At 38.0% G+C, this 10638-nt stretch overlaps 1 pseudogene; it reads left to right on the top strand.

Moving 5' to 3' along the window:
* The first annotated feature begins 9803 nt into the window (after positions 1–9803).
* Positions 9804–10424, top strand: LOC105295803 (annotated as a pseudogene).
* Positions 10425–10638: the final 214 nt, after the last annotated feature.

Raw genomic sequence — 10638 nt, 5'->3', positions numbered from 1 at the left:
GAGTGACAAATGGACATTAGACAGAACATGACCAAGTTTATTTTTAAAAGTAATATGTTGATTATTTAATACTGAATGTAATGCTTGGATCTATTAGCATAAATGGTAGGCAATCTTATCTCTACAGTTAATTGGAAAATTTTAACTTTAACATATTCACATTCTAGTTTCATTACTTCCTAGATGTGGTCTCTTGAAAAGTACAAATGTCTCTGAAAGCCTCAGTTTTCCAATTTATAAAATGGGGGAAATAATTGAACCTACATAAAAAGGCTTGTTGTGAGGAGTGATTGAGATGATCTAGATAAAACACTTAGTTTAATGTCTGGCACAGAGTATCAGCTCAATATCCTTTTTAGCATGCTCATGTATAAGCATTAGTTACCAAAAAAAATTAAGAGGAATTGAATCTGAAAAACACTGAGGCGGCAATTGAATAACTGCCATATGAGGCTTGTAATCAACTATTATTCAAGTATCCAGGGGCGAAATATTTTAGAATAGATATAAAATGCTGTGGGAGGGACTGAGGTTAAATATGATTTTAAAAATAGTTAACTGTGAAGGCAACAAAACACAACAATATGTTACGAGGAGGAGAAATGGCCTCTCCTTCTCAGAAAGTCTGCTTTAATAGGAGATATTTTCAACTTTTAAAATAGTGTAAGACAGAAGTGTGCTGAGTAAATTAACTTGCAACATCCTTTTTAACTTTATGACTCAGTAGTTGCTACTCAAACATATAAACTCAGGGAGATGAAATTCAGATTTCAGTTTAAAGTGATGCCTTCTCACTTCCACTGAGATCATTGACTTGTTCATGAAATGCTACAGCAAGAGCTGCCTTTGCTCCAAAACGTGAAGTCTTGGCCCAACCAAGCCAAGGAATAAAATTCACCCTGTAAAAGTGGCACCCCCAAGAATCATAAGCAGAATGGATGCCACAATGTTCAAGTTGTGGGGCCTGTCCCAGGACACTGTCTCTTCCTTTCCATCAGGTTGCAGTGCACAGGTAAGTCCATGCCATCCCACATGATTTGGAGTTTTTCTCCCTCACCTCACTCTTTAAATAAGAGAACTTGTTGGTCTCTATGATGTCTGGCAGAGAGTAGGCACTCAATAAGTATTTGTCAAATGAGTCTGATCATTCTGATGAAAAGAGACTCTTTGTTTTGGGGGGCCATTGGGTTTGCCATTTACTAAATGGCCTGTGGCTTCCTGGTCTCACAAATTTATAGCAACTGTTTATGTCTCTCTCACCCACAGGTTTCAACTAAATACCTGTGGCTGTACTTACAAAAGGTGGCCAGAAGGACCCATCCATTTTGACCAGGATCTCTGGTCTGAAAGGTACAAATCAGAACTTTCACCACATTCCATCTGGCACTCACTGGTGGCGCCAACACCTTGAAAGCCCTGTTTGGCTCATTTGTCACCATGTGGACACACGCAGACCACTGACAGAAAATGGAATTTCTGAATGAGCTTGAATGACCTGCCTATATGTGTAGACAGCCATGGTCACTTTTTCTCTGAAATATTGAATGTGCTGATTCCAATGTGGTTCCTATTATGCTGGTATTTTCCTTTAGAAGTAAAATTTCTTGTAGAAAGCTGGACATTTCTAAAATGATTTCACATCCATTCTCTCCCCTTACCGTCCAAGAGAGGCAATATTACCATGTGAATATTAGTCAGCACATAGCAAAAGAAAAATGTTTTATTAGCAGTAATAGTAGTAGTAGCAGCAGCAGCAGCAGTAGTAGTAGTAGTAGTTTCTCTTTGAATCCCAAAGAATTCTTTTTATAATTTAGAGTAAACCATTAGAAGGAAATCATTTTTTTCAGTGTGTTTCTTCCTGTGGAGACAAGGATTGAGAGATCCTGCTCAATCTTTCCTAGAAATGGACGCTTAGGTTTTATGAACAGTGAATTTTCCTCAAACCACATGAAATTATCTTTATTATAATTAATCAGTAGTAGGAATAAATTCATTACAATCTTGTCATTTTTGCTACTACATTTTCTAGGTTCTCATAAGCAAAGTTGTAATTACTTTATGCAATTTTCAACAATTTTTTCCCCCTAGCATTAATGAGGAAAAATTACGGAGTTTTCTGGTGCTATTCTCAAGTGACAAATGTGCACCCAACACCTCACACTACAGAAGGAAGAATCAGAAAATAATTATTCCGTCATAACTCTTGCTTCAAAAACATCTGGTACTTAACATTACAAACATTACACCCATGTTAGTTATCTTTCTTATGCATGAATCTTATATCCTCACATAATAAGCTCCCTGAGGGGAAGGAGACCACCATTTATTAAATCAAACCATAGCCCATTATGCATTTTACTCTGTGTAACCAACAGCCCTGTGAGGTCTTTACAGATGAGAAAAGTGTGGGAAATTTGAATCATTCTTCCACACAGTGATTGTGTAAAGTTGTCCTTACCCTCAGCTTGAGCTTGTCCAGTGAAGGTTTGCTAAGCAACATAGACCAGTGTCAATAATTATGGTCAAGAGATTAGTATTATGAGTCTGGTACTAGCAGAATGTGTATTACTTGAGTACTCAGACTTCCGGAGTCACTTTTCACCCTAAGAACAGCTTTAGCCTTAAACTTCAACATTGGCTCAAACTTTGATCCACATATTTTGCAAAATCCAGTGTCCTCTGCCCCACCCCAATATTCATTACTCATTTAAACTCCATGCTTGTTGGGTGTCTCTGTGTGCCAAACATTATTCTATCTGCTTGGGAGAGAGTGACAAACAAGACAGGGAAAATTCCTTCCCCCATGGAGCTTACATTGCAGTGGAGATGTACGTTATGAATTGCTGTGTAACAAATTACCCCCAAACTTAGTCACTTCAAACAACACGTATTTATTATCTCCTAGCTTCTGAGGGTTAGCCGGGGTCCTCTGATTCAGGGTCACAAGGTTACAAAGTGTCAGCTGGAGCTGCTGTCATCTCAAGGCCCAACTGGGAGAGGATCTGACTCACTCTTGTAGTTGTTTACAGGTCTCAGGTCCTGGCTGGCGGTAAGCCAGAAACATCCATTTCTTGCCATATGGGCCTCTCCCTAGGCTACTCACAACATGGCAGTCTGCTGCCTCCAGAGCAATGATTCCAAGAGAGAGAGAGAGTGAGAGAGGGCAAGAGAAGGCAAGATGAAAGTCACAGTCTTTTTGTAATCTAATGCCATTACTTTTGCTGATTTCTACTTATTAGAAAGGAGTTACTAGGTCCAGGTGACACTCAAGATGGTAGGAATTTGCACAAGAGCATAAATAAATACCAGAAGAGAGGGATCTCTGGGGACATCTTAGAGGCTGATAATCACTCAGAAATAGACAGGCAGTAAATGCATGAATGAATGAATGAATGAATGAACTGAAGATAATGAAAAGTGTTATGAAGAAAAATGAAATGGCGAAGAACAAAAAGTAAGAGCTTCAGGGACAAGTAATTTTTTTATACTTGTCTATCTATATTGTTGCAAATGGCAAGATTTCATTCTTTTATGGACCAGTAGTATTCCATCACGTGCACGTGTGTGTGTGTGTGTGTGTGTGTGTGTATCTCACATCTTCTTTATTCATTCATCTATCAATGCACGCTTTGGTTATTTTCACACATTAGCTATTGTAAATAATGCAGCAATTAACAAAGGAGTTCATATATCTTTTCAAATTTGTGTTCTTGTTTTTTTTCATATAAGTACCTAGAGTGGAATCGCTGGATCATATGGTAGTTCTATTTTTAACTTTTTTGATGAACTGCCATACTGGTTTCCATAATGTCTGCATCAATTTGTAATTTATAATTCCACAAACAGTGCATGAGGGTTCTCTTTTCTCTACATCTTTGTCAACACTTGTTATTTGTTGTCTTTTGATTGTAGCCATACTAATAGGTGTGAGGTGATATCTTGTTGTGGTGTTGATTGGCATTTTCCTGATGATTAGTGACATTGAGCACCTTTTCATATATCTGTTGGTCATTTGTATATCTTCTTTGAGAAAATATCAATTCAGGCCTTTCTCCCATTTTTTAAATTGAGTTATTCATTGCTTTTGCTATTGAGTTGTACAAGTATTAACCCCTGTTCAGATATATAGTTTGCAAATATTTTCTCCCATTCTGAAAGTTATTTTTTCATTTTGTTGAGTGTTTTTTGTTTGATTTGGTTGGTTGGTTGGTTTTGCTGAGCAAAAACTTTTCCATTGACGTAGTCTCACTTATTTACTTTTACTTTTGGTATCAAATACAAAAATTGTCACCAAGACTAATGTCAAGGATCCATCCCTGTTTTCTTCTAGGAGTTTTATGGTTTCAGGTCTTATGTTTAAGTCTTTAATACAATTAGAGTTGATTTTCATTGTATGGTATGAGTTCAATTTCATTCTTTTGCATGTAGGCATCCAGTTTCCCAATTAATTAAAGAGACTATTCCTTCTCCATTGTGTATCCTTAATTCTTTTGTTAAAGATCAGTTGAGTATGCATGGCTTTATTTCTGGATGCTCTCTTATATTCCACTGGTCTATAGGTCTGTTTTTTTATGACAGTACCATACTGTTTTGATTATTATAGCTTTGTGATATGATTTGAAATTATACAGTCTAACACTTCCAACTCTGTTATTTTTGTTCAAGATTACTTTAGCTATTCGGGGTCTTTTGTGGTTCCATGTGAACTTTCAGGATTTTTTTTTTCTATTTCATGGAAAATGCCACTGAAATTTCGATAGGGATTGCATTCCATCTGTGACTTGCTTTGGGCAGCAGGGAGATCTTAACAATGTTAATTCTTCTAATTCATGAACATGAAATATCTTTCCATTTATTTGTGTTTTCTTCAATTTCTTTTTTTCTTTGTTTTACAGTTTTCAATGTACAGATCTCTCATCTCTTTGATTACATTTATTTCTAAATATTTTAGTCTTTTTTCTGCCATTGTAAATGAAATTATTTTCTTCATTTCTTTTTCAGATAATCTGTTATTAGGGTGTAGAAATGCCACTAATTTTTGAATGTTGACCTTGTACCCTGTAACTTCACCAAATTTATTTATTAGTTCTAATTTGGTGCGGGGGGAGTCTTTAAGTTTTTCTATATATGAGATCACATCATCTGCAAACAGAGACAATTTTATTTCTTCCTTTCTAATTTGGATGCCTCTTTTTTTTTTTCCCCCTTAACTAATTGCTCTGGCTAGAACTTCCACTACCATGTTGAATAGAGTGGTAAGAGTGGGTCAGCTCTCCTGATCTGAGTGGTGCCTTATTCCTGCTCTTACAGGAAAAGCTTTCAATTTTTCAGCACTGCACATAATGCTAGCAGCGAGCTTGTTATATATAGTCTTTATTGTGGTGAGGTACATTACTTTTACACCTACATTTCTGAGAGTTTCTATCATGAAAGAATATTGCATTATGTCAAATGTATCTATTGAAGTGACTATGATTTTTATCCTTTATTCTGTTAATATGATGTATTACAATTATTGATTTGTATATGTTGAACCATCTTTGCATCCCAGGGATAAATCCCACTTGATTATGGTGTAGGATACTTTTAATGTGCTGTCGAATTCAATTTGCCAGTATTTTGTTGGGGATTTTTGCTTCTTTATTCACTGGGCATATAGGCCTGTAGTCTCCTTTTTCTTGTAGTGTCCATACTTCTTGTTCCCTCTTGAAGGGAAATTCTTTAGACTAAATGCCTTCTACCAATTCTGCAAAGCCAGACTGGTGCTGAGAACTTCCCAAGGGCGGTGCCATGAATTGCTCAACTTTGTGAGCCTTCTCGGATTCCCACAGAGTTGAACCAGCTTTCTGTGTGTGCTCATGGCCATAGGTAAAGGCTTGTACTCACTGTCTGTAAGAGTGCACTTAGGGAGCCAACCTGGGCGATGGGTGAGGCATGGGGAAGTCCACAGGTGATGAGTCTAAAGTAGCTTGTGGGCTGCTTCCTGATGGTATCCACAAAGCAGGTTAGTAAGATTCATGGCCCATTGAAGAGTTATGAGTCCTGGTTGCTATGCTACCAGCCTCTCCCAACCCCTCAGCTATGTCAATCACCTCAGTATTCTGAGTGGGTCAAGAAAGAAGTGGGTCTCTTGAGCAGCATCCCACATGGCTAGGGAAGTCTGAGCATTCACTGATTATGCTCTCATTTTCCCCTGTGGGAAAATCACAAGGTAAGGGAGTCTCTCTCAGCACTAAACTGTGGTGCTTTGGGAAAACGGTAGCATGGATAAAGTGAATCTGTTCTTCTTACTCTCCTCAATGTATCTATTCTTAGATATTTTTGCTCCAATAGTGTGCTGGAACTTCTCCACTGGGCTTCTAGACTCCCACAAAGGTGCTCTCATCTGTGAGTGGCTGTCAAAATTATTGTTCTATGGGAGGATGATAGTAGAAAACTCCTATTCTGCCGTATTCTAATTTACATTTTAAAAAATTTATTTCAGTTGCTGTTGTGGAGAATGAACTATAGCAGGACAAGAGGGAGAACAGCAAGATCGGTTGAAAGATTAGCCTAGTGGGTCCTATGAGAGAGGTGGCAGCTCAGACAAGAGTAGAGGGGTCTCAGGGCTTTATTTGTGTCTTAACTCACTTCTACTATAATATTCTGCTTTGTCAGAATTCAGACTCTTTGCCAGAGTCTCATCTCCTGTGACAATCTTCTCACAACCCTAGGTTGACCCTAATGTTGAATGCAGCCCCGTATCCTTTTAATTCCTCTGTCAATGATTATCCACACAAACAGGTATGTGTGATTGACTCTACCTAATTTTAGTGATACTTTGGAGCTTATGTTGCAGCACTGAACAGTGAAGCAATCAATTTAAAATGTAATCTTAAATATCGCTGTCATGAAAAGCCCTTGCGCATAACCCCGGCCAGCCCCTATACCCCAACATGTTGCTATTCTACCCTCTTTTCCTTGATCTCCTTGTAGGTTTCCAATTTTTCTGGGTCCATCATTCCCTCTCTCTTGCTTCTCACACAAAAAAGTTCTCACATTTTTTTTCCATATAAGAACAATTCGGTTTCTCCTTTATTTTGCTTCCTCCATTTAGATGCTGATCTAGGGCTTAAATTTTCACAACCAAAACATCCCATGAAGGTATTTTGCCAAATAACAGCGATAGCAAATATATTTTCCTAAGTAGAACACTTGAATATTTTATACTTCTCTGATATTTGGTTGGAAGACTAGCAGACAAAGGGATGGATAGGCTGGAAAAGATACCAGAAGCAGATTCAGAACATGCATCACTTGTTGGAGGTAGAAAAAGTCATGAAAAAAGCTGAATGTAAAACAGTTCCAGCAAAAATGTCTCCTTGCCGATATATACTTTCAGTGTTTGGTGTTTACTATCACCCAGGGAACACAAAAGTCCCTATGGACGTGGAAGTCATAATAATTCTTCGTGCATCCCCTAACCCCTATACCCTTTGGCAACCTCATACATTCTAGTTAATGTAAACTCAATTCTCCAGAAAATTTCAAGAAAACTAATTTGCTTCCTCTTCAACCATTTATTTTCATTTTGGCTTATTGTATTAAGAGTCTAGGTACCTGTAGAGTGTTCAGACTCTGTTAACGATGTCATAGTTCAGAAATATAAGAAGGATTGAGGAAGAATTAATTTCTGATTCATGTAGCAATAAATTAAGCATTAATTTTGCCAAGAACTTTTGTTGCCAGATTTTATTTACAGAATGTCATCATTTTCCAAAACATTATTGTTTCCTCTTTCACATCATGCCTTCTGACTAGAGCAGGTAATTTGGGGAGGATTTACACATAATTATAGCCTGAATCCCTTCATTTATAAAATTGCATAGGACTGGGCTCATTAATGGCTGTCGAAAATGCTAATCTAGTAAAATCATAAGAAGAGCTTTTACCTGGTTCGTTTAATTGCTAAAATCAAGTTGGACCCATTCCCACACATTGTCTTGAGACTAAAAGTCATTCCTGGTACTGGGTGTTCCTAGGAAGGCAATGCCCTGGCTGGAAAGGTGAATTTCCCAGCTTAGCATTCTATCTTATGCCCTGGAGTTGGAGCGATCACCAACCTGTTTATTAAACTCCATTGGAACATTTGAGAAATTCCATTGAGAGTATTGACAGGACTCCAAAAGGCAGTGAAATGTACATAATATAAGTTTTTAAAGGTTTAAAGGATTTAAGCATATGTCAATGCCCTAGCGATGACACTGGACTTTCATCATTAAGCACATAGTGAAATTGCGAGCTATAAGTAAAAGATTAAAGGAATGCCAGCAAAACACTTCTCCACAATTATAGATCTTCATACCCATTTATTCTGTGTTGTTCTCCCACCTCAGGCTCTGGTTTGAGATTTTATAAAAGAAATACTCTGTATTGTGTAGCAGAATTAAAGCTGCTTGCTGATTTACCTGAGATATACTCTCAAAACTAAAGGAAGGGCAGAGTCAGATTTCAGGAGATGAGGATAGAGTGTTGTGGCCTAGATTGGACCTCACTTTCCTCTTGATAATGGTGCATTCGTGTGTGTGTGTATGTGTCTGCAGAGTTCGCAAATTATTTTCAGTAATTAGGCTGATTATCAGAATCACTTGAGGAGCTTTTAAAAATACAGATGCACAGATTAACCCATTTTGAGGCCAATTTTTGATTTTCAGGTAAATTTTCAAAAAGAATTGTTTCCTTGTTCAAAGAAGAAAAAAGGCTTAAAATAGATTACATACAACTTTGAGTACATGTTACAAAACAATTGCTTCATGAGCTAACTCCTAACGTTAGTTATAAATGAATCAAAAACATATGGTTGCAACTTTGCTCTAAATACAAAGGAGACTAAAAATTCAGGGGAAAGGAGCTAGAGACAAACATGCAGTAGATTTTCCAGAGGCTTGCATACTGAATAATAGTTTGAAACACTTTCTGAAAACTCAAAGCTGTCAGGTTACTCAACTCTATATTTTAATTTAGTTATCAAGATCTACAGATATCTAAGAAGAATCAATGTTAAATGAAAGATTCTAACGAATTCTCATAAGAAGTAGTTTTCAAACTACATTGTAATTATGGAAAACTTGCTAAGAACAGGATATAAAATAGATGGAGACATACTCAAGAAACCCAAAGCTGGGCACCTAACAACTTTCAAGTAATTTTTAATAAAAAGAGAGTACTTCAAATTGAATGATAGTTGAACAAATCAATTGTTGTTGAGGAATTTCTTCCTAATTAAGTCCTGATGGCTTTACAGTGCAGAAAAGAATGGGCTGGGCTTTTAACAGCTCCTTCCATTCCCAGTGAAAAGGGGAGCCAGCCCAGAAAATCACTTAGGAAGACCCGGACAACAGATGGTACACCAGAGCCGAACGATGATCTCAACAAGTGAGGCCTCAGAGACATGATGATACATTCTGCAGCTGGATATCATAAAACTTGGGTACCCATGGTGCACTGCCCTGACCATTAAAATTATGTTCTTCTTGAGCCACAGGTCAGTGTGTATGACCAGTCAAAGCCCAATCACAAGCTGGACAAAGATGTGGGAAGCATCTGAGGCCTGGGAGGAAGCAAACCTCCCCAGGTTGGCTGCAGCATGACTATTATCATAAGCAAGTCAAAATCTTTGTCTCAGTTTCTTATGGAGTGAGGGTTAACACTATTTATTTTATCTCACACAAGGATCCAAAATTTAAAAAAAAAAGAAATTGCTTTTAAAATATAAACATGCTGTAGTCAAACGAGCTGATACTTTGTAAAAAACAAACAAAAAAAACCTGGTGGAGCTGAAAGGTGATTGTCAGGATGGTCATATCTTTTCCCTTTCTTTCATGATACCTATTTTTTTTTTACCACATTAGGATTGCTCTACCATAACTGGTACCCATCACAGGTATTTGTGGGAGATATCTTCTATTATTTTGCTAGCATGACCTTTGCCATGGTGGGCATCTTGGGACACTTCAGCAAGACGACGCTACTCTTCATGCTCAAGGGGTTCGACTTCCTCGACTCACTGCCTCAGCTCCAGCGTATCATCATCTTCCCTCGCCACCGTGTGTCCAGACTTGGTACCAAGAAAGGCAAACTGGAAATGAGTTATTCAAAGTTCAAGATCAAGAGTCTCTCTTTTTTGGACACATGTATTCTAGAGGTAACAGGGGAACAAGGAGATAGCAGAGAGCCTCTAGCTGGTGACAGTGCAACAGAGTGAGAATGAGGATGGTGCCTTCACTGAGTATATCAGCGTGACCCTTACCAACTTGCTACTTAAAGTCTTTGGGCCCATGCACGAGAAAAATCTCACACTGCTCCTTATGCTGCTACACATCTTGAGCAGTGCTTTTACCTTCTCCATTAGATACCAGCTTGTCTGACTCTTCTGTGACATCTGAGTCCCCCAATTGTTGCCCTTTACTTCACAGTTTCCAGGGTTCCCAACACAGGCTGACTTTATTCTAGACCAAGGCTGCCTCTCGGCCCAGGCCACTCCCATCATTCTCTCTCCTCTAGACTTTGTCCTGAGCATTTCCTTTCCTTTATAGTCACTGATGCTTAGTACGATTACTAAAGATGAAACTGATGTGATAAATAAGTGGGGTTTTTTTT

Source organism: Pteropus vampyrus, unplaced genomic scaffold, assembly GCF_000151845.1.
Source record: "Pteropus vampyrus isolate Shadow unplaced genomic scaffold, Pvam_2.0 Scaffold113, whole genome shotgun sequence".
Lineage (NCBI taxonomy): Eukaryota > Metazoa > Chordata > Mammalia > Chiroptera > Pteropodidae > Pteropus > Pteropus vampyrus.
This window is presented reverse-complemented; position numbering and strand designations above follow the sequence as displayed.